We start from the raw sequence: 22,378 nt of genomic DNA on the forward strand, positions 1-22,378 counted from the left end.
GGTGTACCGATCCTGAACTTTGAAATTATTTTTGAAAATAGGTAGTACAAAAAGTAATAAATGGTACAAATGGTACAACAATTAGAATTGATTGTACGGATAAAGTAAGATTTCTGATCTTTGAGTTTGGAGTCAAAATTGGTCTGTGGTGTTGATATATGGAGGTGATTTTAAAAATACATACAGAAGGTTATCTAAAGGTACTAAATGGTAATAAAAATCTGAAATTGGATATTTTGATTACTGAAGGTATTTGTGTTTGCGATTTGGCGGTGGCTTGTTCTATATTTGTACCAAAAATATATAAAATGGTACTAAATTTTGTGATGGGATAGGACTAAAATCTTCAAGATTGATATATAGGTAGCTGTTGGTATCCGGAATTGAGATATGGCGGTGGATTGGAAATACGTCCTATATTGGTACGAAAAGTACGAAATGGTACTAAAGTGACTGCTAGATATAGAGATAGCGCTGGAACCCTCAAATGTGGTATTTGGGTCTCTATTGGTATCCAGAATTGAGATATGGATTAGAAATACGTCCTATATTTGTACGAAAATACAAAATGGTACTATATTTGGTATTGGGTGAAGGAATAGGATTGGAATCCTCAAATTTGACATTGAGGACTCTTTTATTATTGGGTGAATAAAAAAGGTGGAGCCCTGAAATTTGATATTGAATCCTCTGTTGGTATTGGGTGTTGAGATTTGGTGGTGGTTTTGGAAATGCGTACTATAATTGTTCGAAAAGTACTAAATGGTACATATTTTTGGATCAGGCTTGTTGTTTTGGATATGCTTAGCATAATAATACTAAATTTGGTTTTGTATTTAGGTCACGTAGAAATAGGACTGGACAAAAATATTGAATTGGGAAACGCATCCTATATTTGTATGAAAAATATAAAATGGTATTAAATTTTGGTGAAGGCATAGGCTAGAATTTTCAAATTTGATACATAGGCCTCAGTTGGTATCCGGAATTGAGATATGACGGTGGATTGGAAATACTTTCCTAGTGAAGGGATAGTGTTCGAATCCTCAAATTAGATACTGAGGACTCTGTTGGTATCTGGAATTGAGATATGGTGGTGGTTTTGGAAATGTGTGCTATATATGAACGAAAAGTGTTAAGTGGTCCTAAACTTGGTGTGTCCATTGTGAAAAGGTTTTACAAATATCTTCCTCGGTAAAATGAAAATTTTTTAAGACTTTTTCTTTAGCTTTTTTCCGAAAACGGAAAAACTCGAATAATTTATAAAACCTTTATAGTCTGACAATTTTGTACGACTTATGAAGTTTTTATTAAAAAATCTTGTCAAACTGAACAATTTGTGCATCAGTACTGCAAAGGCCTAACACGAACTGTTGGAACGATTCTATAATTTTAAGGTGGTCGTTTCTCTCACGGACACATGCTAATCAGTAATATTCCCAAAATGCAAGGATTCCTAGGAGTTTCAATTTGAAAATGTGGAAGACGGAGTGACCTCTATTTAGGTTACTTTGCTATTTGATCTATCAAAACATCGATACACGTATCCTCTACTTGTAGCTCAACTTGCATATTATTTCATTTTTTTATTATTACTGAAAAAAAAATACATTTTTTATCACAGTGTAATAAATGTAAGGTACCATAGTAGGCTTGCCCGATTTTTGTCCTTTCCTTACTGATAGCTTTACTTACGATTATGAATTCCGTTGGAAAATGTTGTCCACATGCAGTTTTCTACCATTCATTTTATTCCCGATCCTATTCAAATATTTTCCCTCTTTAATTGAAGGCTATTTGGCAAGCAAGTGAATGATTCGCCGCAATTTATGTTATCTGTCTTCCCTAAAAAATCAAATTTATTGTCGGACATTTAGCAGCAATTACCACCCTTAATGGTTAAGATAAAATTGAAATATGTTTTCCTGTGTTTTGTGATTGTTTTTTGTTTCTCATAAAATTTTTGACAAAGAAAATTCATTTATTCAAAACGACAGGATACACAGAATAGAAATAATGGATTCTCGTTTTTGCAAAGCTATCATGTATTTCAGGAAATTCATTTTCCAAAATATTTGATAAACAAAGTATTTATTATTGTTATTATTATTTTTATTCTCAAACACGACTGCAAAGAACATGTTTGCAAATGAATTAAGGTTTTTGTCCCTTTTTTGTTAAACATACACACACATGTCTTTCTATACAAATCTTTGAAATAAAACAAGAACAACATTTCTCTCTCTCTTTCTCCGGGCAACAAAAAACAGATTTAAAACATTTGCTGACCAGATTTGTTTCGAAACTATAAAATGCAGGAAATAACCTAAAGATGTATCCTGTTTTTGCAAAGTTTTGGATAAATATGTTTGCTTGTTTTTTTTTCACAAAAACATGCACACCTTTACTCGTACTCACTCACACACCCACATTTTCGTCAAACCCCCCTGAAATTGCAAATTTCAAAGTTCAAATTTTGAAGTTGATATTCCTTGCATTGCGGTTAGCCAGAGACGACCACTTCGTCTTTGTGTAACTCTCAAAAAGAAAATTGAGTCTTAACAGTTTGTCCTTTGCCACGCAGAAAGAGAGGAAGTGTGTGTGGGGGGATGGTAAATATAACTTTTTGTATTTTCATTATTGCAATTTTTAATTACAAAACCACAAGAAAAGTAATCGACAATATCTTGCAGTGGTTGTTTTGGTACAGATGATTTTGAATTTGAAAAAATAATCTTTATGACCAGAACAATGGTCAACTTTTAAGAAATAACAAGTCGAAGAATGCCTTAAGTTAGGCTAGGCGGAATTGTAGATACCCTACATCATGAGGAAGTGGAAACATTGGAAATTGTGTCGGAATCCACCCTATCCCAGTTATTTCACAAGACATTTTTTATTGATAATAAAAAATTGTATTGCCCATAATATGCCTTCAAAGCCCTTAAATACTAAATATCGGGTGGTGACATAACATTATGACTATATTGTAACGTGGACCTGTATCGAACACTTTGGAAGTGAAATACTTTTAAGAATTTGAAAAAACATATTTTAAATAAAAGTGGTGCAAAATGAAATCATATCCGCTGTAAACGTACAATCGGGAGGGGCCTTTAAAATAGCTAAAGTCTGGTGATGTAAAAATACTGAAGCTATAAAAAAGTTAACCGCTTTCGATTTTTTTTTTTTTTTTTTTGTAGAAATGAGAACCTCAAATAAAAATTATAGCATACTTGGCTCAAAATTTTTAAAACTGCTAGAACGGCTCGAACCATTTTACGGGAACTATGAGGTATCGATTTAGATTTTTGAGAACCCCATATAAAATCCTTGAAAATGGGGATCAACCGTCATATGAAGGCTATAGGAAAACTTGAACCGATTTCGGAATTTCTATGAAAAGTTGATGAACTTATTGAGATTTTCAAATAGCCAATTATAGATTTTTCCATTGGGGGATGCGATCAAAATGGGGAACGATTTCGACATTTTTGATGCCTTAAATGAAAAATTAAAAATCCAAATTATAGCCAATTCTTTGAAATATGCGATGAAAACCCTCAAAATAACTTAAATTGGCGCCTATAATCAGCAAAACTTTGGCTAGTGCATACGCCATGCAATACCTGTAACCCAAAAATAATGAAAATGTCTCGAGTGAGCTAAAAAATAATAAAAAACCGATGACAAATCGTACTAAATTTTCAGACTTTCAAGATTTTATAAATTATTCAAAATTATTATTCGCAAAAAAGACAAGTAAAAAAACATTAAGTTCGGCACGGCCGATATTTTAATACCCTCCACATTAGGGTTAAGGAAAATTTAGAAGCCATTATGACCCACAATTACCAATTTTTAGACAAAATCGTTGTAAAATTTGACAAATATCATCAAAATACCGAGAATCGGGAGGTACCGTCATATGGGGGCTATACCAAAACGTGGACCTATGCATACAATGCTTCGCCAAAGGAGCTAGAACCCATAATGCCAATAAATACCAATTTTTATAAAAATCCGTGAAAAAAAAAATATTCCGAAAATTATCACGATACCGAATATGGGGAGGTAGGGTTATCTGGGGGCTATACCAGAACATGGACCGATATATCTCATTTTCAATACCAACCATCCTAGATATAATATAAATTTTCTGCTAAATTGTGACGCTCTACGTCAAATAATGTGGGTTGTATCGTGATTTCAACAGACAGAGAGACGAACATACAGACAGGCGGACATCGTTAAATCGACTTAGAATTGTATGTTGATTATGAATTTTGTTGTTGCAAAATGGTCAGCCTTTATCCCTTAATTGTTGTTTTTATAAAAACAACGTTTGTTTATTAGTGGAGAAAGATGGTAATGTTTACCAGGGGGTAAGGCAGGGAATACCTAGGTTTCGGAAAGAGCCTCCGATCCTCATCAGTTCCCTTGTTTTTTGTCTGGGATATTCTCCCCAGAAGTTCTTTTAAAAATAACTTCTATGACAAAAAACATTTTTTACCCAAAGTGACGAGATCGTCAGCTCAATGGAAGAGGAACCAAAGAATTAAATAAAACTATAATTCTTTTGGAAAGTCTTCTAAATCTTACAACCGCACTTATAAACATTTAAATCTTCTTTGGTTCCTCTTCTATTGAGCTTACGATCTCGTCACTTTGGGTAAAAAATGTTTTTTGTCATAGAAGTTATTTTTAAAAGAACTTCTGGGGAGAATATGAGTGTATAATGATTTTCTCAAAAAATACGTCAAACGTAAGGAATATTTAAGATACCTATCGGTAAGTCGGGCTATATCAAACCGATAGACCGATTTCGATATATGTATAGAAATAAGAATCATAAATACAAAACCCTAGAAAATTCTGTAGGAAACGGCTGGGAAACCTTCATAGGATTACACACATCACAGCACTTATATTAACCCAAAATCTGGCGTGATGATGGAATATATCGGTCCGCTCCTTCTGGTATCTCCAATATAAAGGAACAAAAATTTGAATATCCATTAAGCTCATAAAACGCGAAATAAACATCCGATTACATTCAGACTTGGTACATCTCAATATTTCTTTCAACACAAGACCTGTTATAAAGATGTCAGAGGAACGCATCGTTTCTTCTGGTACCTCCTCCAAAAAGGGTCAAAATTTTGAATAACCAAAACAATTATAAAATCCGAAATAAACATCCGATTCTCCTCATATTTCACATATTCTATTACTACCAACACAAGATCTGCTGAGAAGATGAGATATATCGGTCCACTCCTTCTAAATTTCATATTCACATAAAATCTCACATTGAGAAAAATATGTAGATTTGAAAATAATCCCCCTTTGTGGGGAAGAATCCAGAAGAGATCTGCCGAAATCTATCATCTTCACACATGATCTTGTGTTGATTGGAATATTGAGATGTGCCGAGTTTGAAATTAATCGGATGCTCATTTCGCGTTTTAAGAATTTCATGCCTATTCAAAATTTAGACCCGTTGTGAGGTAGGTACCAAGGGGAGTGGATCGATATATCCCATCTTCATATCAGATCTTGAGTTACCAGAGATATATGTGTGTAATTTAAAGACAATCAAAAATGTTTACCCTTTGTGGGAGAGGTACTTGATGGATTGAACTGGTATTGTCCATGTTTTTACCCGACCTAGCTCTGAAACGGATAAAAGGATTTGAAAAATGTAATGATCTTGAATGAGGTAAATTATTTTCTATGAAAATTTTGAACTTTTGCGGGGAAGGTACCAAGGGGAGTGAACCGATATTGCCCATATCCGAGCTCGATCTAAGTTTGATATTAATATTACGATGTAACAAGTTTGGACCAAATCGGATACTCCCTTTTCCGTCGCACCAGCCAGCCAGATAGGCAGACGGACGCACACCCTTAGATCGACTCCAAATGTTCTGAAACAGATCTAAAACCGTTATTTCGATGAGACACGTGTTGGCCGTACCAAATGATATATACCATCTGCAGGTTTAGATCCAAACATAAAAATTACTAACTAAACGTAAACTAAAAGCTTTTTCTGACAAAGAAAATTTTTTCTATGATTTTTTTTTAAACGAATTAAAAGTCGGATTTTTCTAGTCGGTATTCCGACGGATATACGCACTCAGCATTGGACCATTAATGTAGACTCGTTTTGCAGCATGTATCAGAAAAATTAGACCTCTATATCCTGTCTTTAGGCCAGATATAACATAAATAGAAATATTGCGATGTGGGAACTTCGCATAATTTCGAAAAATAGGGGTACAAAAAATGTTAAAGCCTTGTGAGCGAAGTACCAGAATAAGTGGACCGACACATGTTTAAAATTTTAAGCTTATTTTTGAAGATGGTGGGTTGACAATATAGTCTGTTCTCGATCCTGTCCTATGTCAAATTTAAATAAAACAAAAGTTTGGACCAAATTAATTCCAGAGTTTTCGAATCAGCATCACAGACAAGACTTAATCGAGTCGAAATGTCCTGAAGCAGATTTCGTCCAATTAGACCTAGGATCTAAAACCGTTATTTCGAAATGGAACAGTTTTGGAACATATCAAATAAGGTCCTAAGCAATAGCGTAGAATATTGGGACGCTCCACGATTCAAAATTTTAAATAGCCAATAATTCTTAAAAGATGGTACATCCTCGTCGGATTTCTTCAAATTTTGCAAATATCCAAAACCCGGAAAGAAATCTATAATTTTGATGCCATTCCCGAACCCACCATGTGTCCACCTGTTAGAAGGAGTTTTCATATACATTCAAATTACACACATCTACTTGAAGTCAGACTTTCGGGCCAAATATCTAAGATATTTGCTAACCCAGAAATCATAAACCGAATGATTCTCCAATTTCGCTCAAACGTCGATCTTGTGGAGTCAGGATATATAGGTCAACTTCTTCTGGCATGTCGCCCGAAATAAGTGCTCTTTTTTTGGGGAACTTAAAATCGACAAAAAAGAAACAAAAAACCTTGCTTTCATTTTTAGAATTAATATTCCCTTTTCCCACAATCCTTTTTTAACTTTGTCTGCTGCTGGTATTGAAATCTAGCTTGACTTGTTATTGTTGTTTTAAGTCTAACATCTACATCAACAAGTCAATGTGTTTCATCGCCTTTTTCTCGTTTGCCGACGCCGAATTTCGAACTTACAGCCTTCGGTTTTGTGATTTGACGCACACACTCTCTGTGCCATCAGTACTCATTATTTGGTAAAGAGATATGTAAGGTATTTAGCTATGAAATGTTTTACGGAATAACCCATTATTATCAACCTATTGGTAAGGCATATGTTAGTTTGTTCACATTACCTTTCAAGGGGTTATTCGGCTCACACAGCTTGCTGGGTATTCGCCGCTTCTCAAAATTCCCGAAACTATTTCAACTGCTGTATAAACTGCCTGTTTAATTTTTTTTTCGAACAGTTGATGTTTGTACAATTTTTGTTGCAAGATTTATGCATCAACAGCTTCAACGCCATTCGGTGGAGTGCAACAACAGTTGTTGTTGTAGTTACATATTTGCTAAGCAATAAAAGTTATAAAACTACAAACGTATGTGTGTGCGTGCGTTTTTCTCTTCGCTCTATTTTCAAAGTGAAATATTCATTTTAATTGACTATAAAAATGAAACTTATTGTAGTTTGTTGTCGTGTCGACAAAAGTGGAAGCTAATATTCCATCATAATGTTCTGGCACATACACACCAACACCCGCTCCCACATTTTTCCGAATTAAATAAATACATGCATATGTATGCAGTGGTAAAAATATGAAAAAGTCTAAAACACAAATCGCTACTCCTCAGGGAATCAAAGTAGTAGCTGTAGTTATATTAGGTATGTATATATTTATGCAAGTGAATGTGTGTGCCACAGTGTTTAATGTAATATTGTATATGTGTAGGTACATGTGTGTGTTTAATTTTTTTTTGTGTTAAAAATTACACATATTTCATTTGCTGCGGTTGTTTTGAGAAGCAATGTGTGTTTTGATAATGTTGAAGTTTGTTTTTACCAACATATTTCACAACGTCAATCCATCCTGCTGCTGTTGCTGTCGTAGTTGTTGTTGTTTTTTTTTTGAGTTTTTTGCTACTTTTGACAAGTGCAATTTTTCAACTATCAACAAACATATTTATATACGGAAGGATATGGAACATATGGAGGGTATGGGCGATTTCAGAACAGGGCCTTGAACAATCCATCCATGTAAGAAGGGAGCTTTGGGATTTTTATATTTTATGGCTTCATAGGGTATATATCATTTGATACGGCCAAAACGTGCCTTCTAAGACCTTCTAGGTCTCTTTGGACCAAATCCGTTTCAGAACATTTGTAGTCGACCTAGAGGTGTCCGTTCGTCCGTCTGCCTTTCTGGCGATAACTCTCGAAGGAAGTATCCGATTTGATTCAAGCTTGGTACATAGTAATATTATTTTAAAACTTCGATCGAGTTCGGTGATGGGCAATACAGGTTGACTCTTTCTAGTAATTTTCCGTATACAACGAGAAAGGAGCATCCAATTTCGTTCAAACTATGCAAATCCCAATATTTGTATCAGTGCTATGTTCGGTAAGAAAATGGACAATATGTACCTCCCACACAAAACGTCAACATTTTGAATAATTATAACTCTTATAAAATGTGATGTAAGGGTCCGATTGTCTTCAAATTTCACACATCCCCATATTTTTGTTAAAAAAAGATCTGGTGTGAAAGTGAAATATATCTTTCCATTCCTTCTGATACCTCCCCCACAAAATGTCGAAATTTTCGTAATAATACATTTTATTGCACAGAAAGAGAAAGGATAATCCGACTTTGCTCCAACTTTGAAAAGCCTAATATTTGCAACAGTGCTAGGTCAGGTGCGAAAATGGTCAGTATCGGTTCACTCCATCAAGTACCTCCCCCACAAAGTGTCAAAACTTTGAATAATTATAACTCCTATAAAATGTTATGTAAGAGTCCGATTGTCTTCAAATTACACACATCGCAATATTTTTAGTTACCCAAAATCTGGTGTGAAGGTGGGATATATCGGTCCACACCTTCTGGTAACTCCCCCCACAAAAGTTCGAAATTTTCAAAAAATATATTTTACTGCACAGGAAGCGAAAGGATAATCCGATTTTTGTCCAAGTTTGGTAATCCTAATATTTTAACCAGTGCTAGATTAAGTGCGAAAATGGACAGTATCGGTTCACTCCATCAAGTACCTCCCCCAAAAAGGGTCAACATTTTAAATAGTTGTAACTCCTATAAAATGTGATGTAAGAGTCCGATTGTCTTCAAATTACACACATCTCAATATTTTTAGTTACCCAAGGCCTGGTGTGAAGATGGAATACAAGGGTCCACCCCTTCTGCACCACCCCCACAAAGAGGTGAAATTTTTGAATAATTGTATCTCTCATAATTTGTGAAATAAGCATCCAATTCTTTTCAAATTTCACACATTTCAATATTTCTATCAACACATAATCTGGTGTGAAGGTGGAACATATCGGTCCACTCCTTCTTGTACCTCCCTCACAAGGTGTCAAAATTTTGAATAACTATGAAGTTCATAAAACGCGAAATGAGCATACGATTATTTTCAAACTTGGCACATCCCAATATATCTACTAACACAAAACCTGGTGTGCAGATGAAATACAACGGTCCACTCCTTCTGGTACCTCCCCCTACAAAGGCTGAAATTTGAGAATAATTATATCTCGCATAATTTGCGAAATTAGCATCCGATTCTCTTCAAATTTCACACATCCCAATAGTTCTATCAACACATAATGAGATATAAAGGTGGGATATTTTGGACCACTCTTTCTGGTACCCCTCTACAAAGGCTGACATTTTTGAATAATTTTATCTCTTATAATCTGCTAAGCAAATCAGCGATTCTTTTAAAACTTGGTTACCGAGTCACTCCTCCCCCTCCCGCCAGCAAGTCAAAATAAATTTAAATAAATGAACAGTGGCTGAGGGAACACATCGGTTGGCAAAATCGAGAGATACTTTTTAAGTTTTATAACCAGCACCACATAGTGGTAAGGGTATTATGTCTTTGTGCATTTGCTTGTAACATGGAGAAGGAAGCGGGATGGACCCATAATTACTTTTGAGGATCTTCATAGAGTCATTTTCTGAGTCGATTTATGGATGTCAGTCCCTTCTTCCGTCCGTCTGTCCATGTATTTTGTGAACAAAATTCAGGTCGCATTTATAATTCAATTGAAATGAAAATTAAAACAAGTAAGCAAAGGCTACAGTCGAGCGGGGCCGACCGTTGAATACCCTACAACACTATAATAAACGATACAGTTTATATAGGCCAGATACTTGAAAGTATTCCGCAAGATATTGTGACAAATAATAAAAGAAAACCATCAGGTTTCGTTCTCTAATTTTGGAATAATAGCAACTTTAACTAATTTGCTCATCTCCATTTTATTGGTAGATGTTGCTCGTAAATGGTCTTCCTAGATCTGGATCCAATATTTCCCAAAGACCTATAATCTCTCAGAAGTGGCAAAAGATTAACATTTATTATTGGTTTTTGGCTGAAACACATCTATATGAGATACAGACATTCGACTATATTCTTCAACGAAATCAGCGTTAACGAAATAGTCAGAAGTGCGTCTTTCCTGTATTTGTGTATTCTCCAAAAAGTCACTGGAATGGACATTTTCGTATTTTATCTACAAAAGTTGGCAAACTATTTCACACATTGAATATTATTAGATGGCCATCCAAAACTGCTTGGCTTTTGTAATGTCCGGTAACTCCCATTCAAATGTGCGTGAGGATCGGGCGATAATTACGACCTGCAGACAATTTTGCAGTTTTTTGGTCCATTTCAACCCCTAAATATATGGCGATCATCTCCAAAAAGAGTAGGCTTCTATTCTGACCCTCATCTTATCTCCATGCTAAATTTGGTAAGGATCGGGCCATAAATGCGATCTGTATATGATATCCTGATATCCTAACTACTTAGTTTTGTTAGCTGTAGAAATATTACCAAATGTTTAATTCAAAATGAAAATATGCCAAAAATATGACAAAATTGAAAAAATATGAGAAAATTTTACAAAATCCATATTTTCATCTTTAGAGAGATATTTTTATGCGATTTTTTTAGACGTTTTTTCTTTCCTGCCAAGAGGCCATTTTGAATTAATGAGAACTGTCGAAATCAGTTCAGCCGTTCTCGACATATAATAGATTTTTCAAGCAAATCTTCTTTGATAAACATATATATCGCACAAATTTTGCTATATATCCGTTTTGTTGGATGTTAACATCAATGTAAAGCTCAGAAGTAACCTTGCCATGGTTTGGTGATTTCGCCGGGATTTAAAATATTCGCGGTTTAATGAAAAATTTTGAATTTTTTCAACACAAAAGATATGGTCTATTTTACCCGCTAAATATCATCCGATGACCACCCAAATTGGTAGGCTTCTTCCCCGCCCTAAACTCTAGCTACATGCGAAGTTCCGCGTCGATTGGTCTATAATTGCGACCTGTATAGCTACTGCAAAATCCGACATTTTTTCAGTTTTTGGTCCATTTCGACCCCTAAATATTATGCGATCATCTCCAAAAGAAATAGGGTTCTATTCTGACCCTAGCCCCACCTCCATTCTAAATTTCGTGCAGATCGGGCCATAATTGCGACCTGTAGAGTGATTACAAATTAACATGGACAGACGGACAGACGGACGGACGGACATACATAGCTAGATCGACTCAGCTCGGCGAGCTAGGAAGATCCATATATACTTTCCTATATGGGAAACCAATATTTCGAGGTGTTACATAAATTCTGGCCCAATCAAACTTATAATACCCCCAACACATAGTGTTGTAGGGTATAAAAAAAACAAGTAAGCAAAGCCTATAGTCGTGCGTGGTCGACCATGTGATACCCCCAATACAACAATATGTTAGAAGTCCCCTTATTTCCAAATCCATTTTGGAAGATTTCGCTTTTAAAATTATGTCACGGAGCACTGCCAAGGGACATTTGCCCTATATTTACACACTCCGTCATGCTGTTAGTTGTTGTGATCCATTTTACAGCCTAATATTCCAAGTCCTTAACTCTCTTCTCAGGCGTGTCGATTGGCTTTAATTGTGTGATCAGGATTTTGTTTCGTTTTTGGTTCATTTGAACCCCAAAACATTATGTGATCATCTCTAAAAGCAATAGGCTCTAACCCCACCTTCATTCTAAATTTCGTGAAGATCGGGCCATAATTTCGAACTGTAGAGTGATTGCAAATTAACATGGACAGACGGACGGATCAAATTTGATGAAAATCGATTCAGCTATAGCTCCCATATTATGTTTTATCCGATTTGGGTTTTAAAATCCTTCAGAAGCGTAATATGCATTCCACAAAAATGACTGTTGGTACCAGATACAGCTCTGTATAAGTGTAGCAAATTTTGTCAAAATCAGATCCGATATGGATATAACTCCCATACTTGTCCTCCAATGATTTCGGATTAATTGTGCACCAAGTAGCCAATATCAGTCGAAATGAACTGAACTTTGGCGTATCCAACCGAATTCAATCTAAAAGCAAGTACGTCGGCCGGGAGTGAAATTTGGAGAAAATCGGTTCAGATATAGCTATAGCTCCTAGCTAGTTTTATCCGATTTAGTGTTTAAGTCTCTCACATTCATAATATGTACCCTACAAGAATTATTTAGTATCAGATACAGCCCAGAAATACCTCTGCCAAACTTTATAGAGGTCGGTTCAGATTTGGATATAGCTTATATATATCTTCAACCGATTTCTTGGCCAATATCAGTCCAAATGACCTGAATTTTTGCTCCGATTTTGGAACATTCGCCTGAATTCAGTCTAGAAGCAAGTAAATCAAATTTAGTGAAAATCAGTTCAGATATAGCTATAGCTCCCTGAAGGTGAAAATTTCGAAATATTGGAAGATTAAAATAAATATAACGACAAAGACCTCAAGCTCGAAAAACACTTGTTTCATTAAAATATAAAAAGGTCGAATAAAAAGGAAAAACATTAATTGCTCCCACATATATGTTTCATTCGATTTGGGGTCCCTCACATTCGTAATACTCATTCGACAACAATGATATTTGGTACCAGATGTCTTATAGTGCTCGGAAATACCTTTGCCAAATTTCATGGAGATCGGCCCCGCCCGACTTTCGACTTTTCCTTACTGGTTTTAATTGTATTAGATGAAGTATTAAAATGGAATACGTTCGTCAACTATCTTTCTATCTGATGCCTCAAGACTATCTAGTACTTCACGCAAATTTTAACATTTTCTAAAAATTATCCAAAATCTCATATAAAGTGAAGGAAGTAATCAATATAGTCCAAACCTAGGACGCAATATTTATATCATATTCATTAAGGTACGAAATTTTGCTTTACTGAATATTAGAAAGTATGGAAAACCCATTATTCATCATCATTCAGATGTAGGCCTAAAATTTTTAAAAGGCCCCAAAATTTTTTGTCACCTCGAAATTACAATCCCACATAGCCTATTTGCTGCCATAGCAACTGCCGCACATGCTGTGTAAATAAATATTCAAATTATTTAGACTAAATAAAACTTTAGTTGCAGCACTCAACAACAAAACTTGCAGTTGCACAAAAAAAAAACAAAACTATCAAAACTACTAAAAACCAAAGCTTAGAATTTTTGAAAGAAAAACAATTAAATAGTTTAAAAATACATTTAATAAAGTATTCATAAAGCAAATATGTCGTAATGAAACATACATATGGGAGGGGGGCAAAGCTGAGAGGTGGGTTGCAGTGATGGAGGTGTGGAAAAAATTGGGGTTGTGTTAAACAGCACAAACAAAATACATTTGATTGGCTTTGAAAATGCACAACATTTATGCAAATCGAATGGATGCGAATTTTATTTGCCATGGAAATTTAAAGGGCTTCAATTTATTTCCCTGAAATAAATTTAAACTTTTTTCGAAAAACTTCATATCTTCTGCTTCTTAACCTTTATATCTTATCTCAAGCACAAATTCCATATCAAATTGTGAATCCTCCATCATCGCCATTTGCACCATTTTTCTGTCGGATAAACGAAAATTTTAAATTGTTTTTATGGTTTCTGCCTGGATATCATTGAATATGGTTTGGATTCAGCTTATTGTTGTGTAATATTTTCTTGAAAGTAAAAAAAAAACCCTGCACAAATATACTGACATTCTGTCATTCTCACAACAAGTTGCCAATTCATTTTTATCATTCCCACAACCCCAAAAAATATATTTTTCCATATTTCTTTGAATCTTTTATCGCCTTATCCCCTGTCAGTGTCAGAGGGAAAACCGAATTGCACCGTCAATCCTTAAAAAGTCGCTTAAAAGATGACAAATGGCTGTGGTTTTAAGTCGATTTGATATGGAAAGTTCATATCAATAAAAGTATTGACGATGGTGTGTCTCGATATGGCAAAAAGACGAAGTGTGGGGAGGGTCTATAGAAGATAAGAATCATATTGTGGCGACTTAATTTTGTATGAAAACTTCTTCTTGTTGTCTTTCAATATACTACTTTCAATATAGCTTCCTATACATATAACTGAAATACCATAGGTCCCTTTGGACGAAATCAATTTTGGGACATTTTGTGCCGATCTAGCGATGTCCATGTCTATTTATGCACCATAGGTCTTTAAAGTTTCAATTAGACGTGATATAGCCATAACCATAACTATAGTAGTGGACACATTTTTGTTATCGATTAGCGGCTTCAGAACCTGAAACCTCAAGGGAGTATACGACTTCGTCAAAATTGGGTAAATTGTAATATTCCCAACAAACTTAAATCGAGTTCCGAGATGGACAAAATCGGCCGATTCCCTCTGGTACATCCCTAAAAAGGTCAAAGATAATTTATATGTAGGAGTAGGGAAATGACTGACTTACCTAGAATCAACGCCACGACGATACCACTAAAGATAGAATCTTGAAAATATGCACCTACATTTTTTTTTAATTTTATTGAATGAAAGCAAAATATGTCGGAAATAGCATCAAATTTTAGAATAAGTTTAGATTTGTTCGAATTGATCACCTTTGGCACGAATTATGGCCTTTAAACGGCCAATGAAACCATCACACGCTGCCCGAATGTTGCTCTGCGGCATTTTTGGTCATTCCCGGCGAAGCGCTTGCTTGAGGTGATCGACACTTTGGTATTTTTTAGTGCCAACCTGGCTACCCAAAATACTCCAGACACAATAGTCCAACGGATTGGTATTCGGAGATTTTGGTGGCCATTGTGCGCTGGAAATGAAGCGAGGAAGCCCATTCTGTAACCATTCTTGGGGGGCGCGTGCTGAGTGCGATGGTGCTGAGTCCTGTTGGAACGTCCAAGGTCTGCGGTCAAAATGTTTGCATGCCCAAGGCTTTAATACATCCTCCAGAATATTTTCGCGATCATATTCGGCATTTATTCTGATGCCACGGTCGATTAGTATGAGCAGAGAGCGACTATCGGCTGTTATGGCGGCCTACACCATCACCATGGCAGGCGCTTGAGTTCTGGTGGCTAACCGAAGGTGCACATTTTCAGCTGACCTCTTTGGCAGGTAAACACGATCATTTTGTTTGTTTACAAACTGCTGGACAGTTTTTTGCAGTTTTTTCATGATCAGCATAAAATTTAAGGCGATTTAAGGATGTTCGTCTGTCTGTCTCTTGAAGACACGATAGAGCCCACATTATTTTACGCAGAGCTTTAAAATTTGTTACAACAACTTGCATTGTGTCTGGGATGGTTGGTATTGAAAATAAGATACATCGGTCCACTTTTTGGCTTATCCGCTATATTCAGTATTTTGAAGAATTTCGTAACATTTTTCACAGCTTTGTCTAAAAATTGATATTTTTAGGTCAAAATGGGTGGCGAAACATTGTATATATAGATCCACGTTTTTGTTTAGCTCCCATATAACGGTACCTCCCAATATTCGGCATTTTTTCACGGATTTGTCTAAAAATTGGTATTTTGGGTCCTCGCTAGGGTAGAAAAACATTCAATATCTATATGTTTTTCTACAGCGCACATGTAACGGTACCAACCGATTTTCGGTTAATATTTATTCTAAGCCTATTATGTCCCTTTGCAATACAAAATATACCAGAATCGATGTATTCTTTACACAATTTGTAAATAAATTAAAAAAATAACTTAAAAATGGTTTATTAATTCATCTCTAATATTTAGCCTTTAAACTATATTTTTCTTCCACACATTCCCCAATTTCAACAAATGGCATACAAGTTCTTCACCTCATATGCCTGCATTCAAATTTCGCCAATATTTGTCCTTGTGCAAATCAGGAAGAAAACCAACAAAATGAACAACTATCGATTTGCTCCAGAAAATGAAAAACAGAAAAAGCCAAAAAACAACACCAAAGGAAATGTATGGTTCAAAAAATCAAACGCCCATGAAAATCTGTCAGCCAAAAAAAATGTTTTTGCCTTAACATTTTCCTTAGCACCAAAGCTGATCTAATGCCTAACTGCTGGAGTTTAACAGATTGTGGGTTGATTGTTCGTTGGTTGTTGTCAGACTCGTCATCGACATTGTCATCATTGTTGGCAACAGAAGCATCGACGACAATAGAATCTGCAATCGTTATTTCAAAAGATTTTGCCACCAATGTCGATGAAGACGACGAGGATGATATTGTTGTTTTTAGAGTTCACAACATGCTTGCATACGAGATTTGTAGGAAAAGTCATCGATGATACATTGAAATGGGTATCTTAACGAGCTAATGTAAAGAAGATAATTTCAGAAAGGATGGCTTTTCAAAATGGAAAGGATGCAAAAATAACAAAAAAAAAATTGGTTTTATTGGCTCAATTATAGGTATAGACCCTATGTAACTTTACCTCTCGATTTTCGACATTTTGAAGTTATCCACCTAAATTTCCAATGGAATTAGCTATAAATTGACATATCGGATTTGTTAACATGTAGAATTTCTCCTTGACAAGAATGTCCTATATACAAGGTCCAGCATTTTCTATAGTCCCCATATAACTGTACCTGCTAATTCTGGGTATATTGTAGGTTTCTGCCTCAATGTTACCATTTTGGGTTCTTATTGGGTAGAATTTTTTCTCGTTACAATTTCTTATAAAAAGTTTAAAAATAGAATTTATCGGCCCAATTATAGGCATAGATCCCATATAACTGTAACTTCCGATTTTGAGCATGTTGCACATTTCCGCCTCAATTTTCAATGGAGTCGGCTGCATATTTACATTTCGGATTTGACAGCATGTAGAATTTCTCCTTGACGAGAATGTCCTATATACACGGACCAGCATTTGCTATAGTCCCCATATAACTGTTCCTCCTAATTCTGGGTATTTTGTAGGTTTCTGCCTCAATTCCCAATGGAATCAGTAGCATTTTAAAATCTTGGGTTCTTATTTGGTAGAATTTCTTCTCGTTACAATTTCTTATAAAAACTTTAAAAAATAGGATTTACCAGCCCAATTATAGGTATAAATCCCATATAACTGTAACTTCCGATTTTGAGCATGTTGAAGTTTTCTGCTTCAATTTCCAATGAAATCAGTTGCAAATTGCCATTTCGAGTTGTCAAAAGGTGTAATTTCTCCTCTCCCAAAATTTTCTATACATAAAGGACCACCATTTTCTACACTCCCCATATAACATTATCTCTTGATTTTAGGTATGTTGAAGGTTTTTCGCCCCAATTTCCAATGGAATCAGTAGCATGTTAAAATTTTGGGTTCTTATTGGGTAGAACTTCTTCTTGTGACAATTTCTTATAAAAATTTAAACAAATTGGATTTATTGGCCCAATTATAGGCATAGATCCCATATAACTGTAACTTCCGATTTTGAGCATGTTGAACATTTCCGTCTCAATTTCCAATGAAATCAGTTACAAATTGCCATTTCGAGTTGTCATAAGGTGTAATTTCTCCTCTCTTAAAATTTTCTATACATAAAGGACCACCATTTTCTACAGCCCCCTTATGCCAGTACCTCCCTCTTGTGAGTATGATTTCGGTTTTCGCCTCAATTTCCAATGGAATCTGTTTGCAATTTGACATTTGGGAATCCTAATGGGTAGAAATTCTACTCGAAAAAATAATCTTCGCATAGGTCTAGCATTTCCTATGGTCCCCAGGTCCAGTATTTCCTATAGCCCCCATTTAACTATAGGTACCTACTGATTTTCGGTATAGTATAAAGGGTGAAATGAAAAAACTGCAACCAACTTCAGACTTCTGTCATTTCTAAGCCACTCGTCCGACAGCTGTTAAAATTATTCCAGTGACAGCTCAATATATTGTTTACAAAAGCATTTTGGTGAGAATTTTCCAAAAAAAAGTTATTTGTGATGGAATTCAAGCGTGATAGCGGGATTTCTTTATATTTGGCTGGAAAACCACAAGTGGCTATCGTTAGAGCACTCCAACATTTAAATGTGAATAAATCTTTTGTACCATCGTACGCTACCGTGATACTGGTAGCGTAGCCCGACGTCAAGGAAGTGGATGGAAGAAAACAGCAACATCAGCAGAAAAATAAAGAAGCGACTTGATCGAAACCCGCGTCATAATGGCCGAAAATGGCGCGTGAGCTGAATATATCGCAATATTCCATTCTGCAAATATTGAAAAATGAGCTCGGGGTAAAGCCATTGAAATTCCAAAAAGTGCAAGAACTTACACCGCAACGGAAAAAACTAGACTCAAAAGAGCCAAAGAGTTGCTTCGCTTGGCCGAAAGTACTGAACGGCCGAATTTGGTTTTCTCCGATGAGTAAACATTCGTTGTACAGCAGTTTGTAAACAAACAAAATGATCGTGTCTACTTGCCAAAGAGGTCAGCTGAAAATCTGCACCTTCGATCGGCCACCAGAACTCAAGCGGCGGCCATGGTGATGGTGTGGGCCCCCATAACAGCCGATGGTCACTCTCCGCTCGTATTTATCGACCGTGGCATTAGAATAAATGTCGAATATTATTGCGAAAATATTCTGGAGAGTATATTAAAGCCTTGGACACGCAAACATTTTGGCCGCATACTTTGGACATACCAACAGGACTCAGCACGCTCCACCCAAGAATGGTTACAAAATGAAGTTCATCGCCTCATTTCCAGCACACAATGGCCACCAAAATCTCCGGATACCTATCCGTTGGACTATTGTGTCTGGAGTATTTTGGAAGGCACTAAAAAAAAAGTATCGATCAACTCAAGCAAGTGTTTAGCCGAGAATGGGCCAAATTACCGCAGAGCAACATTCGGGCAACATGTAATGGTTTCATTGGCCGTTTGAAGGCCATAATTCGTACCAAAAGTCACCAATTCGAATAAATCTAAACTTATTCTAAAATTTGATGCTATTTTCAACATTTTTTGCTTTCACGCAATAAAATTTTATAAAAAATTTTAAAATTATGGCGTTTGAGTTTGTTGCAGTTTTTTATCCCACCCTGTATTTGACAATTAATACTCAGTTATTATGTATTAATACCAAGTTTTTTTCAGATACCCCCATTAAGGTTAGTGTTTTCCATGCTTCCTTCAATCCATCTTCCATATCCTGTTGCTTTTGTGTATGGCTTTTATCAAACAACGCATGCAAAGAGAAATATGAGCGGCAGAGCCATCCATGCAATTGTCTTTCGTTTTCCATTCCATTCCAAACTATGTAGTTCGTAAAGATTACTTGGTTTTGTTGCTGTTTTTTTTTTTGAAAATGAAATCATAGTACACCAATGTCAAAATGTGTTTTGTGTACATGTCACAGGAAAACTGAGGAAAGGAATTACTACAGTGGGAGTCATAACATGTGCAAAATATATAAACAAAAAAGTTTTGGAATAAAAATGACAAAATCGGAATGTAAATTTTTCAATTTTTTTTTTTTTTTTTTCAATAAATAAAAATTAATAATTTGTATTTGAATTTGTTTGTCTTGTATGAAGTTCGCCACTTTTGACCCTCACTGTAGCAACACTTTCATCAAATGTAATTTTGATTGTTGTTGTTTCTTTTTCACTCAAGATGAACATCTTCTGATTTACGATACAAAATCGATTTGAAGCATTTTCTATGGTAACCCGAATCCATGATAATACCTTTAGTGTTGTCTTTAACTTTCATACGTAACATACGTCTAAGTAAGGAATGCAGGAAATGGTTATAAAGGAAGTATAAGAAATAAATTTTAAATAAAATTTAAATTTTAGCAGCGACAGGCATTTTTAATGAATGGACAAATGGTGGACCATATTAAGGGTTCAGGCGAAATTGCCTATTTTTATAGCCTACACCACAAGGTGGTCAGGGTATTATGTCTTTGTGCATTTGTTTGTAACAGGCAAAAGGAAACGAGGTAGACCCATAGTTCCTTTTGATGATCTGCATAGAATCACATTCTGAGTCGATGTATGCATGTCTGTCCCATATATAATTTCGTCCGATTTACCTTATATTGTGCACCAAACGTGTAATATTAGTCCGAATAGTATGGAATTTTGCAAGTACGAAAATAAGTATGCCAAATTAGATCGAAATCGGTTCAGATATAGCTATATAATTGGAATTATCTTCAATTCCATAATACCCAAAGGCTTGAGATTCGAGCAACTTAAAACAATACAACATCACAAGCTCGTTCACAATTGTCCTTTCCGGTCAAAACTCTGTAATTATACCCTCAGTCATATGGTTACAGAAGGCATATACAAACGCGCCTCATCGAAATAATGGTTAACCACCCTAACTCTCTTTGACTAAATACTTTTCAGAACAATTGGAGTCGATTTAGCGATGTCTGTCTGTCGGGCTGGTATGCACGATAACTTTCGAAGGGAGTACCCGATTTAACCAAAACTTGATACATTGCAATATTATTCTCAAACTTAGATCGAGTTCGGAGATGGGCAATATCGGTCAACGCCTTCTGGTACCTCCCCCGCAAAATGTCAAATTTTTCAAACGTTGCTCCGACTTTGCAAATACTAAAATTTTCATCAGTACTCCATCAAGTATCTCCCCCATAAAGGGTCAACATTTTTAATAATTATAACTCTTTTAAAATGTGATGTAAGTGTCCGACTGTCTTCAAATTAAACACATCAACAATATTTTTAATAAACCAAAGTCCGGTGTGAAGATGGAATATATCGATTCACTCCTCCCCCACAAGGTAATATATTCTTGAAGCTTATAAAACACGAAATTAACATTGTAACGACCCAAATTCCCTTCTTCTTGCTGAGGTATGCTCGCGGGGTCGAGGGTCTGCCACAGAAATTTATAAAGTGACCGAGAGAGTAAAAAACGCAAGTGGTTTGTTTTTTAAGCAAATATGTTTATTTTATTCAGAATTGATTGGGGTTTACTTATATTTAACAGTTCGGGTAAGAATATATATACAGCGGCAAGTTCAGCGGCAAGTTCAGCGGTACCTAGGACGTTCGTGCTCTCTTGGTGCTGGTGGTTAAAAGGATAAAAACCCGATGGGCTGGAACACCTCAAGGGGTTGATATGGATGAGCCCAAGGGCTTCAAATACCTCAAGGGGATGAAAAACGAAGAAAACCCGAGGGCTTTATCACATCAAGGGGTTAATAACGAAGAAACCCGAGGGCTTTATCACCTCAAGGGGTTAATAACGAAGAAACCCGAAGAACCCAAGGGCTTTAACACCTCAAGGGGTTAATACCAAAGAACCCAAGGGCTTGACGACACCTCAAGGGGCTAATACCCGAAGAACCCAAGGGCTTTACGACACCTCAAGGGGATGAAATACGAAGAACCCAAGGGCTTAAACACCTCAAGTGGTTAATAACGACGAACCCAAGGGCTTGACGACACCTCAAGGGGTTAATACCCGAAGAACCCAAGGGCTTTACGACACCTCAAGGGAATGAAATACGAAGAACCCAAGGGCTTAAACACCTCAAGTGGTTAATAACGACGAACCCAAGGGCTTGACGACACCTCAAGGGATTAATACCCGAAGAGAATGAAATACGAAGGACCCAAGGGCTTTTACGACACCTCAAGGGTTTAGAAGCGAAGAACCCAAGGGCTTTACGACACCTCAAGGGGATGAAATACGAAGAACCCAAGGGCTTTATCACCTCAAGGGGTTAATAACGACGAAGCCCGAAGGACCCAAGGGCTTTACGACACCTCAAGGGCTTAATTCCCGAAGAACCCAAGGGCTTTTACGACACCTCAAGGGTTTAGAAGCGAATAGACCCGAAGACCCAAGGGCTTTACGACACCTCAAGA

The 22,378-nt window shown here is 36.1% G+C and overlaps 1 protein-coding gene across 1 annotated transcript in view; it reads right to left on the bottom strand.

Annotated features, from left to right (window-relative positions):
• LOC101900675 (low-density lipoprotein receptor-related protein 1B) overlaps positions 1-22,378 on the bottom strand; it is a 448,976-nt gene that overhangs the window by 158,357 nt on the left and 268,241 nt on the right. The gene's annotated exons all lie outside the window — the stretch shown is intronic.

Source organism: Musca domestica, unplaced genomic scaffold (assembly GCF_030504385.1).
Source record: "Musca domestica strain aabys unplaced genomic scaffold, Musca_domestica.polishedcontigs.V.1.1 50, whole genome shotgun sequence".
In the NCBI taxonomy this organism is placed as follows: domain Eukaryota; kingdom Metazoa; phylum Arthropoda; class Insecta; order Diptera; family Muscidae; genus Musca; species Musca domestica.